Source organism: Anticarsia gemmatalis, chromosome 4, assembly GCF_050436995.1.
Source record: "Anticarsia gemmatalis isolate Benzon Research Colony breed Stoneville strain chromosome 4, ilAntGemm2 primary, whole genome shotgun sequence".
In the NCBI taxonomy this organism is placed as follows: domain Eukaryota; kingdom Metazoa; phylum Arthropoda; class Insecta; order Lepidoptera; family Erebidae; genus Anticarsia; species Anticarsia gemmatalis.
The window spans coordinates 9,124,772-9,146,548 of NC_134748.1; the positions used below are offsets into that span (position 1 = coordinate 9,124,772).

Genomic DNA, 21,777 nt, shown 5'->3' on the forward strand with positions numbered 1-21,777 from the left:
GATCCTACGCGCTTTTTATTCTCGAAATCGTGTGGTATCTTAAAGTTCTGGATCCCTGAGTCACCGATGATACCGCGAAGTCGTTTGGCCGGTTTTCGTTTTCCTCAATACGTTTATTCTCTCCAACGTGGCCAATGTTACCATATCGTGGGTTCCGCTCGCGTAGATCCGGTCGAAAGGGACTCGAAGCCGGCGTTATTTCAGTAAATTGAACCAAGTTTTATCGCCCTCTAATGATAAAAGATGTGGCTGTCGTTTTGTAGTTGTTCCAATTAAGGACGGCTCCCTCGACTGCTTTCATTATTGATAGCTCCTATAAAAGACGATATTGATTCCCATTAAACAATTTTGTACAGAACTTTGAAATAGTTTTGCTTAGTTACGTTATTCTGAATGCTAAGCAAAGTATTGTTGGCGTATCGTACAATATATTGAATGGCTCCGTAAATTAGAAAAGCCTTTCAAGGCGCGGGATTTGGTTTCTAAGAAAAGCAATTTGTCACCGCCTTCTTTGTTCCGCAACTTCCCTAAATCATACGAATAAACTCCGCAAACCAAAAGCAAGTAAAACAAATAAACAATTCCAAGCAGATAACGGCCCATTTCTTGTCCATGGCTCATTTATGATAATTTAATGTTCGTCAGATATTTTTATATCTGATAATATCGCGCACAAAGCCTAGGCTTTTAAGTTGTCGGCGTTAAACATTATTTATTATAATTGGATGTGTTTACGGCAGTATCCAATATTAAAACACAGCGGAGTGCCTTAATTACTTGCTTTCACTGTGAGAAACAAGCTCTAGAATTACACGTTAAGTACAGACATGATAAGTAATTTGAGTGTGAGTAAATTTTTATGAGTGAACTTTTCTTATAAACAATAAGAGGGAAATTCCGAAGATGGGTGGTGCGATTCCTTTTTCCACAATGTCATCCATAATGGCATTTGGTGACATACATCCTAACAGCGGGCCCGGGCTGTGACCGGGTCACGTGTACCCTCCCGCGCCGCTCACCGCACTCCGCCCGCTCCGCATCTGCACTTGAACTGGTTCGCGTACTTTCGGTTTCTCTCGCCCGGGACACGGGAGCCTGACCTACCCGAAGACGTACGGTAAGATGGTATGCGTGTACACTCCTCCTACTATCAGGTGTTACAGTTTGCCTTTGAAAGAACTAGAGCGGTATTATCCTGAAATGACAAATTGTAAACTGAATTTACGGGCAATTTTTACAGCCTATCGCAACAATACAATGCACAATCTGATTCAGTAGGGCACTACAAGATAAGAGATAAAAATGTATCACGAACAATGTGGGTAGAACAATCGATGGCATGTGACGTTAGCCATCACAAAAGCTATTAATGAGGAGGATCCACGCCACAATATGCCATTTCCTGACACATACAACGCCTATTGTCGGACAGCTCTGGCCTCGGGGAGGTATTCATACTATTATAATGGCCTGAAACTTTATCGGTAATATTGGTAACGTGATACCTCCCATAAGTCTTATAATATTATCGTCATGAAAGGGGCTCGTGCGTGATACGCAAAATTAGTTCAGCCGCAGCTTCCGTAATATCTATACCACGCTAATCTCTAACCTTCTCCAGAAACATTACTTTAAATGTATAGGGCACATTTCCAACTGTTTCTCGGTTATCATAAATCAGATCGTAAACAACAGATAAAGCAGGCACATTTGTTCCTAAACAAGGTACAAAGTAGGGACGTCCTATTTGTTTTTCTATGCTCAATAAGTTTGCATAAGTGTTCCTCCGCAGCAAAAGCTTTTGGGAAAATATACAAGAATTTTTACATTAGTCATGAAAACGTGACAAATACTGAGTGTTTTAAGAAAAACAATTTCCCAATATAATGCGGGTTATTTATAAATGTACCGAGATGTGTTCTACTGAATACCGAATAAATTTGTTTTGCGACGAAAATTGCGAATGGAAATATAAAGAAAAATGTGTTCTTATCTCTTTGTGAAGCATACATGTTTTAGAGCAAAGCCCTATGGTTGATTTATCTTTTCGAGGAAACATTAATTCGTTTTCATCGTTTACCAGAATAAGGTATTAGCAGTCATTCAAATCGTTTCGGCATATAACTTAATTGTATGTAAAAGTATGTTCCCTGTAGCGCGATTACGATAATTCTGTGCTTTCATATTGAGCGCAAGTACCTACTTGTAAAATTAGTTCGCAAGAAATACTCTAGGGGCCAATCAGTTTTGCGCACAACGAATATCGATAGCTAAGTAAAGTGTCCATAATATTTTTCTGGTATTATTTATTATCAAATACATTATATTATCTTAACTCCATTTCAATTGAAACTTCAGCTTAGTCTGCAAAGCTAGACCTTTGTAATACCTTAGTCTCGAGCACTCGAAATATAGGTACAATATTCTTCAAGAATATCGTATTCAAACAAATTGAACGAGACTTCAGGTGTTAGTATCATGTTGTCCCCAATCTATCCCTTCATTATATGAAAGAGGAACAAAGTAGGTATTAGCTTACAAAGGCGTCGACCTCATAGCGTGTATCTTTATTCAAGCAGCTGACAACGACTTATGCCTTACCGAGGCTACGAATACAGCGAGCTTTACAATCACTTAAACTAAGCTTATTGGAAAATTTCATCTAGTTATTTACTATGTATACCGGACTTAAGTTGGGCTCATTGCTAGGCAGTGTGTTGTTTACATTCTCTCAGTCTTGTATTGAAGTATATTTTTCAAAGGTACGTAATACATGATTACATGCTAGAATTGGTTTTCAATATAATGTCGAGTTGACGACGAATATAAAAAGAACACTTTTAAGATATTTTATCAAACAACTGTATGTAGAATAATCTGAATATATCACACTGTTACAATAAAAGAGTAATATTAATTCGCACTTGTTCAAACATGGTGTAAACCACACCGTTGAATATTAAATTAAGACAACTATTTATAAAAGACACTAAGATTTGCGACGAAATTGTCGTTCAATAGAAACGTGTTTGTTCTAAAAAATCGCGATTGTTGTAGCTATTCATTTTTGTAACAATGTCAATGTCTTTAAGCAATACTGAGCAGTGAGCATGTATGACGTAGGCGCTGAAATGTATGTACACGCGACGCAAACACGAAGAAGGAACGGTTGGAATACTGCGCTATACTGTAGCTCGATTTTCTACTACTATCGACGACCGACAACCGGCTAGCTATCGAGAAATATTATACGAAAATCTGTTTAGTGCCTCTGCTGGGCTCCGTAAGAACTATTTTGGCAGTACCGATTGCAGAGAATGGGGATTGTTCACTTTTTTTAAATGCTGTAATTCGAAAACCATTTCGAGGAATAGTGCTCCTAAACATTATATATTAATTTTTAATAAAAAATATTATTAATACATTGATATTTTTGCCAAAATATGTTTGACCTTGCTTGCCCTTCGAATGACGTCGTTACAGGACTTTTTGGTTTGTGCCTTTGCCTAACAAATTCCGAAAAAAAATTCTGCCAAATATTAATTGTCAAGTTTATGTCAAAATCGTAAACAAAAATATAACCTATACAGTTGATAATCTGATATCGTTTCGGTTTTAATGTTGTATTGCATATAGTTTATGGATTTTATTTCGTTTACTCATCAACTTTTATAGATAAGTGAAATATGGAATGCAGGAACCGTTTAGTGCACAAAAATATTGTACCTGCGTGAGAAGATTTAAGGAAGAAGTGGTGTCGCGAAGCTGATGTTGTTCTAGCTATTAATAGAGGTTTCTATAGATTCAATAGAAGCTCTCGTGGTATGAGAGTTTTAGGTCCCCAAGTGTTTATACAAGTAGTAAACAACCACATTCTGAAGTTTTACAAACTAAGGTTATAGCAAGCTTGAGATTGAGAGTATAGCACTTATCTAATTTACAAGGAAAATAAAATAAAAAGCTTTTGATAATGTAAGTGGTTTTATTCCTTTCTGTTACTTTCAATTAATTTAACATTTGGATTTTTGCTTCGTTTATTTCGTCTACACTAAGGTGACTTCTAATCGAGATATATTCAAAGATCATAACAGTATTTTCATTAGGCAGGTTTCGAGAGTCTGCTTGAACAAAAGTACCACTCATTTTGTTGAAACGTTTATAAATATCAATAATAATTACGTTTATAATAAGTTGTAGATCAGTTTATAAACATAAACAGAAATATGACAGATCATGATGACAGTCGACACTTGACAGATAGAAAATCTTTTCTCGGAGTTCTGCTTATAAGGCAATGGCACAAGGCATTATGCCACTGATGACGTCACATAAAATAAATATGAAATAAATTTTGAATATTTTTAAAAAAATAACTATTGTTCCTATAATTAAAATATTGAAATTAGTTTCTTAAAATACTCTATATTTTCCAAAAATAAAATATAAACCTATGTTAAAAAAATATGAACGATCCCCATTGCGCTACTGTAGCGCGATTTTCTACAGTCGGTACTCAAAAGGACAGAGATTTTGTAACTTAAGATGTACTGACCAATTAGTTCTTACTTCACCCGCAAGAGGCGCTGATTATTAACACAATGCTCTATGCAATTAAGTAGATCATCAGTATTGGGCCATCAAGATGTGTATTTATAAACATGAATAAGTTACGAATATGAAAATTCTTTCAAATTTCCACTTACTTATGTAAGTGAAACTAGCTGTTTGTTCGACGCTTAAAGGATTAAATCACTGTTTTCGTGGCTCCAAATCAACGTATTATTATCGCCTTGTCACGTTGTATAAAAGGTCGCGGCAGTGTACAAATTTGTCAATGTATGACACTACACGTGTTCGTTATAGATTTATTTATAACTAGTTCTTACTCCTGTCGTGGTCCGTGCTGTATATTAAGGTTAAGAGTACCGATTATTCTATAAGACACGTACAAATGAGAATATCGTGCCGAAATCATTTGACTTTAGGTGATCTAATATGGGAAACTATATGAAACAATTTATTTGTTAAACTGTACAGAACATGTAATAAATAAGCTTACAGTTATTACATTTAAGCCTTCAGTATTTTGAACTTTTAAGAAATAAAGTGAAAGAAGATGCCAGAGAAGGACACTTGATAATTATGTGAATAACTTTGAAAAAGTTAAACAGGAGTTATTTAATTCAGGAAAAGAAGCAATACGGGCGGAGCGGACGAGCGGACATTAGCTAGTGTAATTTACTTTGTCAAAAACTGAGAATGTCGCTTCAATAACTGAACTACGTTTTTACTAAGTATGATCGTTAGCAGGCCTGCTAAAGCACCATGTTGGTTAGTAAGTTACCACAGCCTAACTTAATTGATAGTATGTCAATTTAATCACATCTTAAGTCTCAAATTTTGCAATACACGTGTATATTTGACATTAAACTGTATAAAGTAGGCTTCTTTGAAAGTATAGATTTCAATACAAGCTCGAGTTTCAAACAGATCGTGATCGTGAACGATCGACTTTGTTTGGGAGTTATATTCTTAGATTATTTTGTGTTTTGAGTTTGTAATGTGTATGGTTTTGGGAATAATCATTTGTTATTCGTAAGTTTGTAAGTAACAGACACAGATTTGCATCTTAAAACAAAATGTATAGCTATGTTCTAGCGTTGTAAGCCTATTAAGTTCTCTATCATTTAGTTTGATAATTTTTTTTTTTCCCCCATTAATGTCCCACTGCTGGGCAAGGGTCTCCTCCCGTAATGAGGGAGGGGTTAGACCTTGAGTCCACCGCGCTGGCCAAATGCGGGTTGGGGACTTTGCATGCCCTCAATAAATGTTTTAAACAAATTTTAGGCATGCAAGGTAAAAATAAAAAAACCTGATAAAAATGTAAAAATAATATATACGATCACGAACCATATTATATTCGGTTATAAGGCAAAAAAAGTTTAATAAATATGTAAATCAATTACTTGTCTCAATTTATATAAGTACTTCAATAAAATATTTACATTTTCGTCAGTCAAATGAAACGTCTGTTTCCAATAAATGCTTTACTCGTATACATTAAATATTCATATTGAAATTGAAATATTTGTATTGAGTATTTATTGAGGAAGTAGTCGTTTAACGTTAATACCTTTCAAGCGCTTTATAACTCTGTTAATTCCGACGGGACTCAAAGAAGAATATGAATAAAGTTCTTTGTTCTTTATATGAAGTTAGTCAAGAGTTATGATGATCTCTTAATACAACATGGATTTGATAGAAGGGAACAGATTTATTCATGGTTATTATGTGTAATTCATAACAAAGTTAAAATGAAGAAATAAAAACATAAAGGGGGTCTTTCGCTAGAATAGCCGAGCATGAGAGAAGCACGTGTCAAGCACAAATTTAAAAAATGCTCTAGTTCGAGGTATGTCAATTGGTTTATAGTAAAACAAGACAAACATAAATTCGTGATGTTTGTCTCTTGCTTGGCTATACTAGCCTAGGTCCACATTTATTTTAATTCCGTCAATCGCAACTGTTACCCTTTTCTTCTCCCCATTCCTGTTTCCCTAAATATTTTTGTTTGGATAGTCGCTAAACATATCTCAGGTACATTTATTTTTAAAAAGCTACTTACTTGAAGCACGTTGGAAGACTGCAGAAAAGTACCATACAAATATTGGAACTGAAGGCAACAACGCATATTGTAAGCCGATCATATACTCTTCAAGAGGAATAATACAGTATTGTTTTGTTCGTTCATTTATTGCAAGTGAATATAAATTATGTAGAGTACCTGCTATGATACGTATGTACCTAAATTGCAAGGTAAATGCCTATATAGTTAGCAATTAATGAAAAATATCACAACGAGGTAAGGGAAGATTGTAAGGATCGTAGGAAGTGGCGTTATTTTTAGTCTTTGCCTACCCTTTTTGGCAAAAAAGGCTTGATTTTATGTATATTACTATCAAAGATTTTCCCGTTCGTTTTTAGTTTCTGACAGTGTGACGAGTGACATTGCTACAACTTTTGTAAGTTTTATTTTTTGTTTTTATCATTCTCCTTTGATAACAATAACGTCCCAAACCTTTTTGTTGTTATATTAATTAAGATGTCTTAAAAATAATTATTTTGTTTCGCACCGTCGCTCCTTAATTAAAAACCTTTTAAGTTGATTAATTAGCATATAATTAAATCAGTTTGCTGGACCAAACTGTAAACAAAAAAAAGGTATTTTTAATAATAATTGTTATTACCAAGCCTAAATATTGGGCCAGTAAGTTTGTTAAATGGACCTAAACCTATTTCAATATTTGGAGCAAAATTATACGAATGTTTTAATTAAATCTGAATATTACTTTAAAATTTTAATATAAGTAAAGTATCAGGACAAATGTTTGGGTTTCAACAATCAAATTTATTTGTCTTGTGTAATTCAGAATGATTTGTTTTTCTCAACAGCCTAGGAATTGTTATATTTTTGTTTATAACAAAGGACAAATTTGTTCATCAATTAGAAATAAGCTCGTTCAAAAAGTAGTTTACATTTTCCACGTGGCGAATTCGCTAACTAAAGAAAAAGTATATTTCCGTTTCAAAATCTTATAGTATAAAGTTAACATTTATAAAGATAGTATATGTGACTATACCCACTGATAAATGTCAACCATTTTGATTCTCACCTAGCATTCCACTCCCATAAAACTTAGTGTAACGACACACCTGCCGAGCTTTAGTCGATAGATAGTTCGGCGCTAGGTTGATCTCGACGCAGATCATAATAAAGCACTCGTGTATAACACAGGGAGCGTCACTGTTAAACGGCACGTTCGGCGCCGAACGTTGTGCAGTAGCGCAATTCTGTATAATCTGTACTGTCGAGTATCGAGAGTTTGACAATTAGAATGTACTGCCAAAATATTTCCTACGACACTCGCTAGAGGCGCTGATCAGTAGCTCGATTCTCTACTACTATCGACTACCGACAACCGACCTGTCATCGAGAAATTTTGTATGAGAATCTGATCAGCGCTTCTGACGGGCGTCGCGTCGTAGAAAATATTTTGGCAGTACATTCTAAATGTCAAAATTTAGATAGCTAGCCGGTTTTCGGTAGTCGATAGTGGTAGAGAATCGAGCTACAGGTGTGTCGCTAGACTTAGTGCTCAAATAAATAGACGTTTTAGCAAACATATAGCACCATATCGTAAGTCGACGGTACATAAATAAAAGCGTTAGTACAAGTGAACCAGTCGCGGTGACAAATGCTTCAGTGCTTGCGGGAAACATGCTAATGTGTTAGCCCGATAGCGTCGGGGTATCGAACCTGGCTACTAACACTGTGAGCACCTTCATTTGTCATCGATGGTGGTGTGTTTGTTATGTGGTTTTATTGCAAAGACTCGTTTCAACTATTTTGCATTAGACTGGTATGGAAGGTATTCAAAGTCTTAGTCACGGTATCTAGACAGCTATTAATTCAAATCCAAAACTCGAGAATTTCAAAAGCAACAAATTAAAAAAATCGGTAGTCGATAGTAGTAGAGAATTGAGCTACAGTCAATATGATTGTTCTTATTAGAGAGAAACCATAGACCAAACTTGCATAAAAAGTTTCTTATACACCATTTTTCACTTTGCAGATAAATTAAGACGCATCTATTACTATCAACGAAAACTAATTCAAAAATTCGTTACACCTTTTAAAAACGCTATAAAAACAAACCGCCGTTTTAATCTCATCTTCATCTAATCAAAAAAATGTTCAACAATAAAGCCAGTAGCTGAAACGTTTAACTGTAGCAACACTATTAGTAAAACAATGAAACCATCTGATAAAAGGAATAAATCCAAAATTGTTACATTGTAATAAAGTAGGAAGTGGACGGAATAGATTCGGTTTCACATTCCGGAAACTGTGCGACTGTACAAAACGGTTAGCATTTTCTTTGTAACGTTCGCTAAACGATTTTGTACGAGAGTTTACTTATACTTGTATGTACTGTCACGAGCAAACTGCTAAATATTTTCTCTAAGTTAAGTCGTATAAAGCCCAATTTTTTTGTGTTTTTTAGGTAACGTTTGTAGAAACTGTCAAAAGTTACAGATTAGGCAGCGGTTTATATTTCTGAACAAGAATCGTGTGGGTTATGTAATGATTTTTGATAGTTTTTTCATACTTTTGCTTTATCTATCAGATACCTTATCTAACACTTGTCCATATGCCGTAAAACAAACACTATATTCATTTTTTTAATATTCTCTCACAACGGCCTTCGCAAAAAAATATAGTCATTCGAAATGGTTCAGAAAAGGATGTTACATAAAGGGGTCATTGACACGTAAATACAGTTTTGTTATCATATCTGATATGACAGAATTAAATAACGTTGATAACACTGGATCGCACTTGATAAAAAGTCTCATTGAGCTCAGAAACTGAATGAATACAATTTATGATCAATAATATTTTGTAGATATTATCATATTATCGAGAAACGTGCATAATTTGTATGCAAATTAAATCTTGGCTTTATGAAGTCAAGAGTTAATTAAGAACATCGTCTGTTGGCAAACTTTGAATTTTCATCACGTTGAAATTCACTTCGCCTTTTTATTTCTTTACGAAGCCAGTTTTTCAATACAATAAGAACGAAACCTAGCGACCGCCGTTCGCGCAACTCTTTAGGGAAGAAAAAATACAATTTCTAAACATAATAACTTCTTTATATAAACGTTGACTGCATTATAACAATCTTAACGATATAAAGTAGATATAATCTACGAATGTTTATTTTTGTTCAGAAAAGCAATCCAACTTTTGTAATAAAACTTTTGTCGCCGATTGTATCTGATGACGCACTTTCCTGTATGAGTTGCATCGATTAAAATACGTATGTATCGATTATCCTACGTTCAACCACGTCCATCGATGGGTTACATTGGAATATTTATATTTGCTTCTGTCTTATGCGCAAATGCATCCTGTACAATATTATGGACACCTGGATCAACTTTCAAAGTCAAATCTATACAACAATAAATGTAACTGAATTGAAATTAACTGGTACAATGTATTACATAATTTTTATTCGAACTTTTTTAATATTTATTCTGTCGGCATCCGGTCCTTAGATAAACGTGACAAACTGTTTGTTATCTAGCTAATCTAAATAGCATGTAAGTTGTGTTATGTTGTATGATAATATCTTGGACAGATTTTATCATATAGAGTTTAAGTAAGTAGAAAATATATTTCATAGCAATTTTATTATATTGCGGGAGTATTTCAGACATCTCTGCCCACACCTTCGCGTAGAACATGCGTAATAATATGTACTATTTATTCTATGTACAATATTTTTCAAGAAAAAGGTAAGAAATTTTCATAAAATAATGTTGTTCACTGTGTTTTGTACTACCTCTAAAAATAAGAACATTCAAAGAGCCATATATACTTAATTCTACTTAATTCTCAAGCAAGCATGATTACCCGTATTTATACTCTAATTTCACTTGATACTCGGTACACAACAGGGATGTTATTACATGATAATTGATTTTAACTAGCGAGTATAAAACCGACTATGAATAGCCATAAAATAATTAATTCGTAATTTGAGATCATCAAGGAGCCTAATAAATTCATTTTATATCTAGTTTATAACTTTATGTTGTAATCATTTTGATATTAGATTACTCTACATATCATGATGTTACTTTATTTCACTATAAGTACTTTTAATTCTAAGTACAAAAGCGCGATTCTTGACATTCTTTACCACCATCGACTATCAGCAACCGGCTAGCTATCGAGAAAGTTTGTATGAAAATCGAATCAACGCCTCTGACGGGGACGGAAGGAACTATTTTTGCAGTATATTTTAATGTCAAACTCTCGCTACTCGTTGAAGAGACTGTAAAGTATCGCGCTGCTGTAGTGTGAACTTTGCGGTTTTCCAGTAGTAACATCGTCCACTTTCATTTAATAACAGCCATATCGTGTTTGAAACGTTAAACACGTTGTTAATGAGACCCGCTGCGTCTGCGCAAACCAGTTGCTGATTTCTCTACGCCGGTAATGTAGGGCTGTCGATCGTGGTGCGAAATGATAAGCTGCCGATACCTTGATGGTGATTATATAGAAATCTTGTTATTAATTTGATGTTTAATCTTAACAACTGCCTTTAAAAAATAAAGATCTGTAGGAACGGTGGTGAGATTAATGCCACTGTTCAATTTATTGCATTATCTTGATTATTAATCCTGTTCCGTTCAGTTCAGTAGAACTTTAATAGGATGGAAGTTTAAAAGCTATTCAAAATATGCTAAAATGTGTCAAAATACAGCCCTGCATCCCGGCGCAGTGGCGGCGCGGGCGCAAGCGTCAAGAGCGCGCATGCATTCCGGCGAGCGCGACGCAGCGGCGCGGCTGCCGGCGCGCATTTCTCTCTGATCTATGCCTGCGCCAGACCGGGAATGCGTTGCAGCGCACTGCAATATATTGCACGATAACGCACCGATGTAGGGAGCCCAAACGTGACTTGCGTTAAAACATATCCCTGTTTCAGCAGTTCAAGTGAAAATATAGAATATCGTTATCTCCATGCTTACATTGTCTGAATCCTCAATACACTCTCGTATAAGGAATCGAAATTGGTTTTGTGCGTTCACTCTAAGTGTTTCACAAATGAAATAAATATAAGGAAGTACGACAGTTTCTCTATTAAAATCCATAAATGCATTTATGTTATTCAAATATTTTATTGAATTATGTATCGGTTGGCGGTAAAAACATAACATGAGATTCTAATTTAACCAATGAATTTATGATGAGAGCTTCATTGATTTTGACTTTCAGAAAAGGCTTTAGGCGTCAGAGAGATTTTCATAAACCATGACTTAAAAATATATATGTCGCTGTATGATGAAATGTTTCTTACATTATTTACTTGGAGATACTGTTGTATAAAAGTCATAAATCATTTCCCATACTGGATATCTTTTATTGTAGTTTGGGAAAAGTTCTGTCCAATGCAGGTCTCGAAAGCCGGAGTTTCTAACTTTTCGTCATCCAGAAATCTTACGTCATATAGTTTTGTAAATGCTATTTTGCTATATTTAAGAATCCATTCGCTTGAATAATGAATATCGAAATCTGAGTCAGTTTTTTGCGGTGTTTTTATGCACATTGTTAATAATAATTATCTTATAATCGCTCTTAGCTTGAAGTCCCTAACAGCCTAAAATCCCGGCAGAGATTTCTGATCATTCACTCTGGGCAACATATTCAGGAAGTCCTTTAATCACATTTAAAGCATCTCCTTCCAATAGTACTAAATGCCCCATTTAATATAAAACAATATAAAAATAAATAGTAAAAATGTTAGAAAAGCAAGCAGATTGGGGTGCACACATGAAACGCACGTAAGTCGCGCGGAAGTATGTAGGCTGGCCGCGTTGGCGCGCGATAGCGTTATTTTACTGGGTTAACAACCTATTGCGGGGTATTGGAAGTATCGCCGCAATCACGTCTACTTATCACGTACTATCATGTACCACTGTCTTCTGAGCAAACGTGTTATGAAAGTTCTGTTTGTCGAGATATCGACAGCTCCAACACGTTCCAACTAATCGATTAGCCGTTACTGAGAACCATTGAATAATCATAACCTCGACGCAGCTGTAAGTAGGATATGAATAAATCAATTTAGCCTATTACTGTCATACAAGGGTAAGAGTTTCTTACTGGAATGAGAGAGGGGATAGGCTTTCGATCAAACTGACTAAGCGTGGGTTGGGGAGTTAAGGTTAGTCTTTATAAAAAACAACGAAGCAATAAAGTTTACAATTTAAGGATCATCTTAACAGTCTAAAGGTGTGGTGTAAAAAAACTAAAACTAAAAAGCACTCAGCTCTAAGTGGATAGGTACAGAAGAAACGCTCTATATAATTGAATATTAAAATTAAAATAACAGCGTTGCGTGTTCGACCGCAGTTAGTCTTATAAGTTTTATTCAACAAAGTAAAAGTGACAGAAAATGTACCACAAATTGTAACATTTACCAAACAAATTGTTTTAGAGTAACGAACCTCTTTCGTTTTGTTTTATTTTTTCCCTTGACTATTTTCGCACGTTGTTTTCGTAATTTATTGCCGACTGTTTTACCTGCGAATTTATCGCGTAACACTTTTTATTGTTTTATTTGGAGTAATGCCTTGAATACATTATATGCTTGAATCACTGGATAAACTCGTGAACTGCAAAATAAGTGATGTAAATGTATATGAATTGGACCAATATAACAGAACAATATATGAATATCATCATATTTGAGACTTTATTCTTCAGAACTAGCGGTCAATTTACGGTTGTATATTACGCAATTTAATCAAATATAATAATAATTATGGCCTAAAAGACCTCTAAGATACTACTTCTTGAAGAGTCCAAATGTCAAGCCGTCGTGTCGAAGGCAACTCAACACTATACAAAGTTCGTAAGCCTGTTATTGAAACGTCAGTTGATACCCCTGTATCGGTTCCAATTTACAAGGGAACTACGTCGATACCGTTATCAATTTATCAGTATCAACACTCCAAGTTATTGCTTTATGTCTTACAAACTGAGCCTATGTATGACCGTGTTTCGATATCTATATCAGTTGAATTGAAACACGAACGGACAGGTGGCTCAATCTACAATCTTGTGGCGGGAATGAAGTAAGGGACTTCACACTTTGAAGCTATGGAAAGATGAATATAAAGTTTGTAAGGGATTATTTAAGCAGATTACGCAAGAAAGGTCTTGAGTTTTTTGTTATTATTTTCTAGCAGAGTCTGTCTGGGTAAATTGATTGAAGTCTTGGATGTTAAGAATCTTGTGGAGATCCTTTGGCAAAGACTTAATTGACGGCGAATTTCATGCAACCAAAAGTTGTTTGTTTCGATTATCAACTGGTCGTGGATTTTATCGTAATATTATTATGATAATAATGATTAAATTTTCTTTACTCTGTCGGATTGTACTAGGCCTCCATGAGTTTCGCAGTTAAATCGATCCCATTTGTCGCGTAGTGCGCGCTCTCCCTAAGGCCTTTAGCTCCGGGTGTTCACGATTCGTTAGATTCATCGCACGTACATAAATTTAGTCGTGAAAATGCTTCGACAGCGGATGTTGATTTACAACAGTGAAATATCAAGGGTACCGCTTATACAGTGCAGGGAAATGCAATTTATTCACTGAGAAAACAATCTTCTAACGTCTGTATCAATTCATCTTTGTGTCAGAACAGATATTACTTTATCATTGATTTGAAAAGATATTGAAGATTAAATGTGTCACAACAAAAGCTTTGTTGTGCCATGTCGCTAGAATGATTTTCATAACATTTGTACCTTCACAGTAATTTTGTTAAGTTGCGCACTATAATTAGGTAGAAATAGCTATTTTGTATAATTGCACGTCTAAGGCGGTAGTTTTCATCGAACAATATAGCCACAAAAACGTAAAAATGAATAGGCACATTCATGCGATTTGAATAAAACCCAGACGCATTACTAGTTACGAAACGTGTCCGCCCACATGCCAACTGATTTATAAATTACCTAATTAATTTCGAGATTTTAGTTATTTATTGCCGTGCAATTTTTCAAGTGTTAAAATTTAAAATATTCTACAATTTTCGTTTACAAACAATATTAGAATCGTTTTTGTCCGAGCTCTTAAACGGCGATAATAATGTCGGTTACACAAAAAGTATTGCAAAATATACCAGCGCTCGCTTCGGGGAGCTGAGCGAATAAAAAATATCGGTCATTCGGACAAAATAAATGAAAAATATCGAGAATACCTCTGTATTACGGTTGTCGGGCTCCATCATTGCAGACTGACACGAAAAGGCGAGGTACACCTTTCTTATGTCAGCTGCCTTAATGTTCGCTGACATGCTATAAAGAGCTACGTAGATATCAGTTGTCTGGCTAAAGGGCGAAGTAATTTTGATCATGAAGCTTCTCTTTGGTGTCAAGAGTAGTGAAACTATGTATATTATGTTTATTACATATCCGGTGTCGTGAGCACTACGTAGAATAAGCGAGCTATGACGGACGAACGGAGGGTATTGTACAACTGACACCTAAGCCGACCTTAGAGAGGTCAAAGCTACTCATGAAAATGTTAAGTGACGTAGAGGTCAAGGCAAGTATCACACGTGCGCAGATTAATAAAATTATATTTTTAATTAGTTTGGAGCTAGGTAGGGATACTTGCCTATATTTTACCCAGTTGCAGTTTGCAGCGTGCAGAGTTTAATACATAACATATTTACTTATTATATTTACGCAAGAGGACTCAGGACACAAGTAAACCCAATCTGCTTAAATAAACGCACACTTATTTGTAATAATATTATATATAAACTGTTTCCATACGTATAATTGTTTCACCTCGATCCGAAAATGATACGCCATAATTAAGGCATATTGCGGTGCTCATTATAACATAAATAGATTATAACATTACACGCGCACTCAAAATATGTATATGAAAGCAAAACACAGTGTTCGGACGACATTTAATTTCCGTAAATGTAAAAAAAAAGTCGGTAGTCGAGCTGTTTAGGCCACTGAAAATTTCGTTATGCCATCAAAAACATTCTGTAAAAACCTCAAGTCTCGCCGTAAAAAGTTGTGAGATCTCTATAATACCAAGTCGATTAATCTATTTAGTCTCTACTTAAAGGACCTTCTGTCTTAAGTTATTACGTATGTTATTATAATGCCAATTTAAAAAATACCTCTAAAACAAATAGACCGACCCGGCCATCGCATGATTTGATTAGTTAATGCTCCTGAAATGTTAATGGCGAATTTGTGTTTTCTTGCGATGACCAAGTCGATCTATTTGTTTTAAACGTATTTTTTTGTTAAATTGGCATGATAATAACATACGTAATAACTTAAGACAGAAGGTCCTTTAAGTAGAGACTAAATAGATTAATCGACTTGGTATTATAGAGATCTCACAACTTTTTACGGCGAGACTTGAGGTTTTTACAGAATGTTTTTGATGGCATCTCACTTCTTTTTGTAGAGCGAACATAAGTCCAATTTGTATGGAAAGACGTTTTTTTTTTATAATTCAACATATTTTCCTATGGGAATGTTGTTCGGTTTCATGGGCTAAACACCCTTACCAACCTTATACCCCCTCCGGTTATGCCTCATATAGTAGGTACCTATTTACACCTATTTATTTTATTTTCTACAGAAATAATAATTCATTAACTGCAAATGTAACCTTGTAATCTTATACATTTATATGGGATTACAAAGTTATTGTTGCAGTTGGTGTATTTAGAAAACTGGACCGAAATTAGAAAATATTAAATTTTTCCCATGATTAAAACACTAAACCCTATTTGTATTCTAAATTTGAAGCTTCTAAGTCTGTTAGAAGTACCTTAGACTTTTGATGATCGGTGAGTCAGTGAGTCAGTGAATCAGTGAGTGACAGAATTAAAAATTTTAACAAGTTGTCATTCTTAAACTACTGGTTCAAATTAACTGAAATTTTAAATATACCGTGTTTATACAATGACTGATTAGTTGCTGAAAATCCAAGCTTCTTGTTTTATCCACAACGAAATTATAGGGGTGTCAAAAATAGCCCGAATTGCTTCGAGAAAAGGATGTTACGGCCGTGCCGCTTTTTTTTTGCTCGACTTGCGGGGGCACTTCCGTGCCCCCAGATAATTAGGGAAAGCTTAAACGAAAAACCTTTTTTTAGGTTTGGTGGCTAGATTTAATACTGGAATCGGTTTCAGACCGTTTTTTTGCCCACCAAATTAAAGCTTGGGCTTTTAATTCGCGACCGATTTTGCATTCCCTACGGCCTTCTCATTGGAAAAGCAATCAGTAAACAATTATAAAGTGATTGACAAGAAGTGACATAATGAATATGTGCCCGCCAGTTACATTAATTGTTGTTGATTAACTTAATTACAAATAATTAATAATTATTGCGTGTAACTATACCGAGAATCTTTTTAATCTGTTTCGAAGGTTCGACGGGTTGAATGACCTTTTTTTATTGAACTTTTAATGGCGTTTGCCTTTTACAGTAGTTGTGTGAAATACGAGTTTATGTATGGACACTATGTGGTTCGATTACAAGCTTTTTAAGGCATTTATATCATTAAAAGTAAAAGTAATTATGAATTGGTTAAGTTGATTCGGAATTTATGGTAATGGGTCAAATATTTTTAAATACTTAGCGATTTTTTGTATTTTTCTATATTAAATTATGCGGTAACCTTCTTATAAAACTATGAAATAATTCATTATGTAAGTATTTATGCTAACTTACCACTGGAGGCGTTTTCCGAGGCGAACAGCGGGGCGGCGTTGTAATCTGTAATATATGACATTTCAAGGTTATTATCGAAATCACGTTCAGTGAACATTCACCTTAATAGCTATCACGACAAAAAACATACGAATTATTATATTTCAAATAATAATGACAAAGAAAACCCAAAAATTCATATCTCTTTTTTATTCTTGGGACTAACATTTTCAAATATTGTCAAGGGAGTGAGATAGATGGCGTTAGTTGCACTTAGATTCAGATAAGATAGAAAACTTTCATCGTATTACCAAGTACTCAAAAACATTAACGTTTATGTTGTAAATTATGTATGTGTACACGTTTTTCCTAAGGGCTTTCATAGAGTCAAACCAGTTCTTTTGTGGATGCGGGCGACTAAGGTATCTTGGTCAAACAGTCAATTTGTACCAAAAGTGTCGACAAATATCAAATACGTTGCTTTCACAATTTGGTTTTCTCGAAAATGCATGGTTTCGACGTTGACAGTCGTTCAGTCAAAAACTCGAGGTAGGCCATCTAGAGCACCCGTACGATTAGTACCTAACCTAGTCCACGATGAGAACCTATCAAATATAGGTGAGTAAGACTAGGTACTATTCGATGGTGCTAGATGGACTACCTCAAAAATCGAGTATCAATTGTGGCGCGATCAAATCCAAATGTTTTTACAAATCGCGTGACGTTATCATAGTATAAAAAATAGTGACGTGCTCTATTTTTCATACTACTTATGGCCAGTTTTAATTGGGATGGGCCTTTCCAAGAAAAAGTAATAACAATATGTGTTTCTATAATACCAGTGTAGATTGTTATATTGTTACTAATTGTTGCCCCTGTCTAATAATTAAAGAGTCTATCCTATCGACGATATGTTATTGGGACCGAACACATAAAGGTTTTTTTCTATTTAGCCTCAATGTTCGTGATTTATGCCGCCAATAGCAATACGCGTGTACGTTTTTAAATATCGACATAACTGTAGAGGTACCAAATATTGTACGTGCTTGACTTACAGAACGGTACTTGCGTTGTATTAATGATGGAACTTATTTGGTTACGAAGTACTTGATCATCGAAGGTAAGGTAAAGATGAATGAAAGAGGTTATCTAGATTAGTAGGTTACGAGATCAAATATTATACTGTTTTTTTGCGTTTGCCGGTTTTATGTATATTTTTAAGAAACAAAGTGGCCGTTGTTTGGGCTTTTTGGCAAATTTCATCAAAATCGATCTAGTGGTTTAGCGTAAAAACGTTGCAGACAGACGGCCTTTAAAATTGTATTATTAAGGTGTAGTTTGGACCAATAAATAGAAGTTTCCGGGCAAAAACAAAAGAATAAGTACAAAATTGTAGATGAATAATAATTGAACGAAATTATTTACTTTTGTGTAGATAACTTCCCTGTGGTTGTTTTATCAAAAAAGAATTCATATGAAGCACTGTAATGGCCGCAAGCCACGCAAAAATTAGCAGTCCACGTTGTATTTCGGTCATTTCCTTCATAAATAATGTAAGCATACATTATAATAATGTATGTATTTATTTGTAAAAGTATTTTTCTTTGAGGACGAAAGTATGGAAATTAATTATCCAAAAACTTTAGTACCGAACATAGCAGAATATTAAACTTAGCGAAAGTTACTTATTTATGTGCAAAAGTGAGTTGGAGTTATGGTAGAGTTATTTTATCTATATAAATATATAATAATATGTATATAACTCAAAGGTGACTGACTGGCTGACTGATATAGTGATTTATCAACGTCCAGCCCGATCCATTGGACGGATCGGGATGAAATATGACAAGCAGGTAGATGCTAAAACGTAGGCATCCGTTAAGAAAGGATTTCGATCAATTCTACCCCCAAGGGGATAAAATAGAAGATGAAAGTTTGTATGAAAATTCTGTCCTAAGTCACAACGCGGAGGACGTCGCGGGTAAAAGCCAGTTCTTCTATATTCTTTGCTCTACAAACTTGTTATTATCAATACTTTTGCCTCTACATGTGGACTATATGCACAACATTAGTGCTCTACCAAAATAGTAAAGTTTGTAAAATGTTGTAAAGTTTGCTTTGGTTGCATTTTTTTTGAGCAAGTAATTTAATGTTTTTTTTTAAGTAAAGCAATTTCAATTCGGTTTCGAATCTATACGCTTGTCAATAATGATTTTGATAGAGATATTTAAGTAAGTGTATATTTAAAAATAAGAACAACTTAACGTCCTGTTAAATTTGACATATTTAGAAAGAATACCATTATACAGCTACGTATTTGGACTCTATTATTAAGTCCAAGACTTAATGATAGAGCCGATGTAAAATATAAAACATTTAGTGAAACACATGGACAGTATATCAAAGGTTAACGCACTGCAATATAACCTTTTCTATTTCAATCAGTCGGCAGCCCTACAAACAATTATTGTATAGAGCAGGAAGTTTCAATCCGAAGGCCGAGGGGTAAACGACTCTAGCTAACGATTACACAATCAATATTGACCATTTAAAATTGACCTCTTTCCTCTAACGAAGTGTACACACAATTGTTTCAACGCAGGGATTTTTGTAAAATGGTTTATGTCTGCCACGATTTAATTAGTATGGCTTTTTAGTAAATAGCTGTTTTTTTAATATATTAAAGAAAAACTCTTCTTTCATATAACAATAGTGCCCGATTACATGAACTAAAGTTGGTATGAAGAAAGAAATTAAAGTCATTAATGCATACATAAAATGGCGTCTTTTCCTCACAGGGACCAAACTTATGAATTTGTAAGGTTAATTTATAGTTTAACGCAATCAAAGGGCTGCATCAAAATGTTTGGTTCAACAAGCAATTAATATCAATAAATTATCTTGTTCATAGGTAATATTAATAGTCAATAATTTTACATCACAGTTATATTATTTTATCAATCAATTTCCGCGTATTTGCTCTAAATGTAGAGTCAGCTGTATTATTGTAGTATATCTAAGGGAAAGCTACAAATAGACTGTTATTGCCTAGCGGCTATTTCAATCAACCGTGTAATAGTTTAATTTATTCATGCTCTACTACCCACATGAAATACATTTCTGGGATCAATTCCTTCTGATTGTAACAATTTTCTTTTTGTACAATTACTAATATGTGCATTGTTCATATTATATGTATGTTATGGTTCTGAATGAAAGACGTTCTTCTGTAAAGTTGAGATCGCAACAATACGTTTATTGCTAGAAATCTTGGATTGGAGAGATTATAAATAATTGCTTAAAGTCTGGTTGCATGAAACTGTGTGTTTTTAAAATTCAAAACGAAATTAAAACTGAGTGCGGGAGTTTTTTTGTACAGTTTGACATCTGCATTAGTCATTTCATCCTTCAGTTAGACACGCGCCTACGTTTCGTCCAGGGTTGAACTTCTCTTCCCGGCCATTGACCACATCTTGAAAACATGCCAACGCCGTCCGCATTCATTTATCGGTAATTATTTGCTGACGGACAGAGAGACAACCAAGCTAAAGTAAAGGGTGCATCGTAAATCATGTCCACACTTGTCTGTCTTTACATTTCAAGAAATAAATGTAATCTCAGTGTAGCTCACAAAGAAACAATATGTGCCAATGATACTAAAAATAAGTGCTAACTTTGAAATTTCAACACGTTTGAATTGTTACAGCTGTAAACAAATTCAACCGCTTTCTGGAGTTGTGTAAACGATTTAACGTTTTGGTTTGCATTCATTGCGGAATTTTTTAATCACCGACTCGACAAAATACTGTATGGCGAGCGATGGAGTGAAAGCATAACGTAAAAAATAACGTCAATTTAGAATACAGTTCTCCATTCAAATCATTATTTCAACAGTTATAATCCGTAACGACTAAGAAAGTATAATAAACACTCAAAGTATTCACGCTGGCAGTATCAAAGTGACATACTGATCGAGTATTCAGCGGTATCGTCGACTGCCATATAGCTGTCTACATCAGCCGCATGCAAATGTATTATGTATGGCTCACACACTAACACATACATAACGTCCACGATGTTTACACAACGTTATTCTAATAAGAGATCGCACGCGCACACACATAAGTACCCGTGTGTGCTTGTTGCGGCCTCTTTATGTAAGCAACTATAAGTTATTGTAGTCTAAAAAGTTGCTTGTAACTAAATCTGTTATATTGCTATATTATAATTTCCAATCGCAGGCTCTAAGTACACAAATTAAGAACAGTATTTAGTTATCCAGTTAAACAAGTTCTTGATAACGAGTTTCCATAAAATGCGGCGTTGGCAACGATCCTGTAATCTCAGCCTCTCCTTAAATTTTCGTTGCGAAAATTATTTTACGACTTGAAAAAATTCTAGACGTCTTTCTATTAAAATAAAGTTTTGGCACTTTTATA

General features: G+C 34.7%; 1 protein-coding gene across 4 annotated transcripts in view; it reads right to left on the reverse strand.

Moving 5' to 3' along the window:
* EcR (Ecdysone receptor) overlaps positions 1-21,777 on the reverse strand; it is a 225,986-nt gene that overhangs the window by 122,300 nt on the left and 81,909 nt on the right. For all 4 annotated transcript variants that reach the window (XM_076113632.1, XM_076113634.1, XM_076113631.1 and 1 more), the window contains one exon: positions 17,360-17,404. The gene's annotated coding sequence lies outside the window, so the exon portion shown is untranslated. The remainder of the gene's footprint in view (positions 1-17,359; positions 17,405-21,777) is intronic.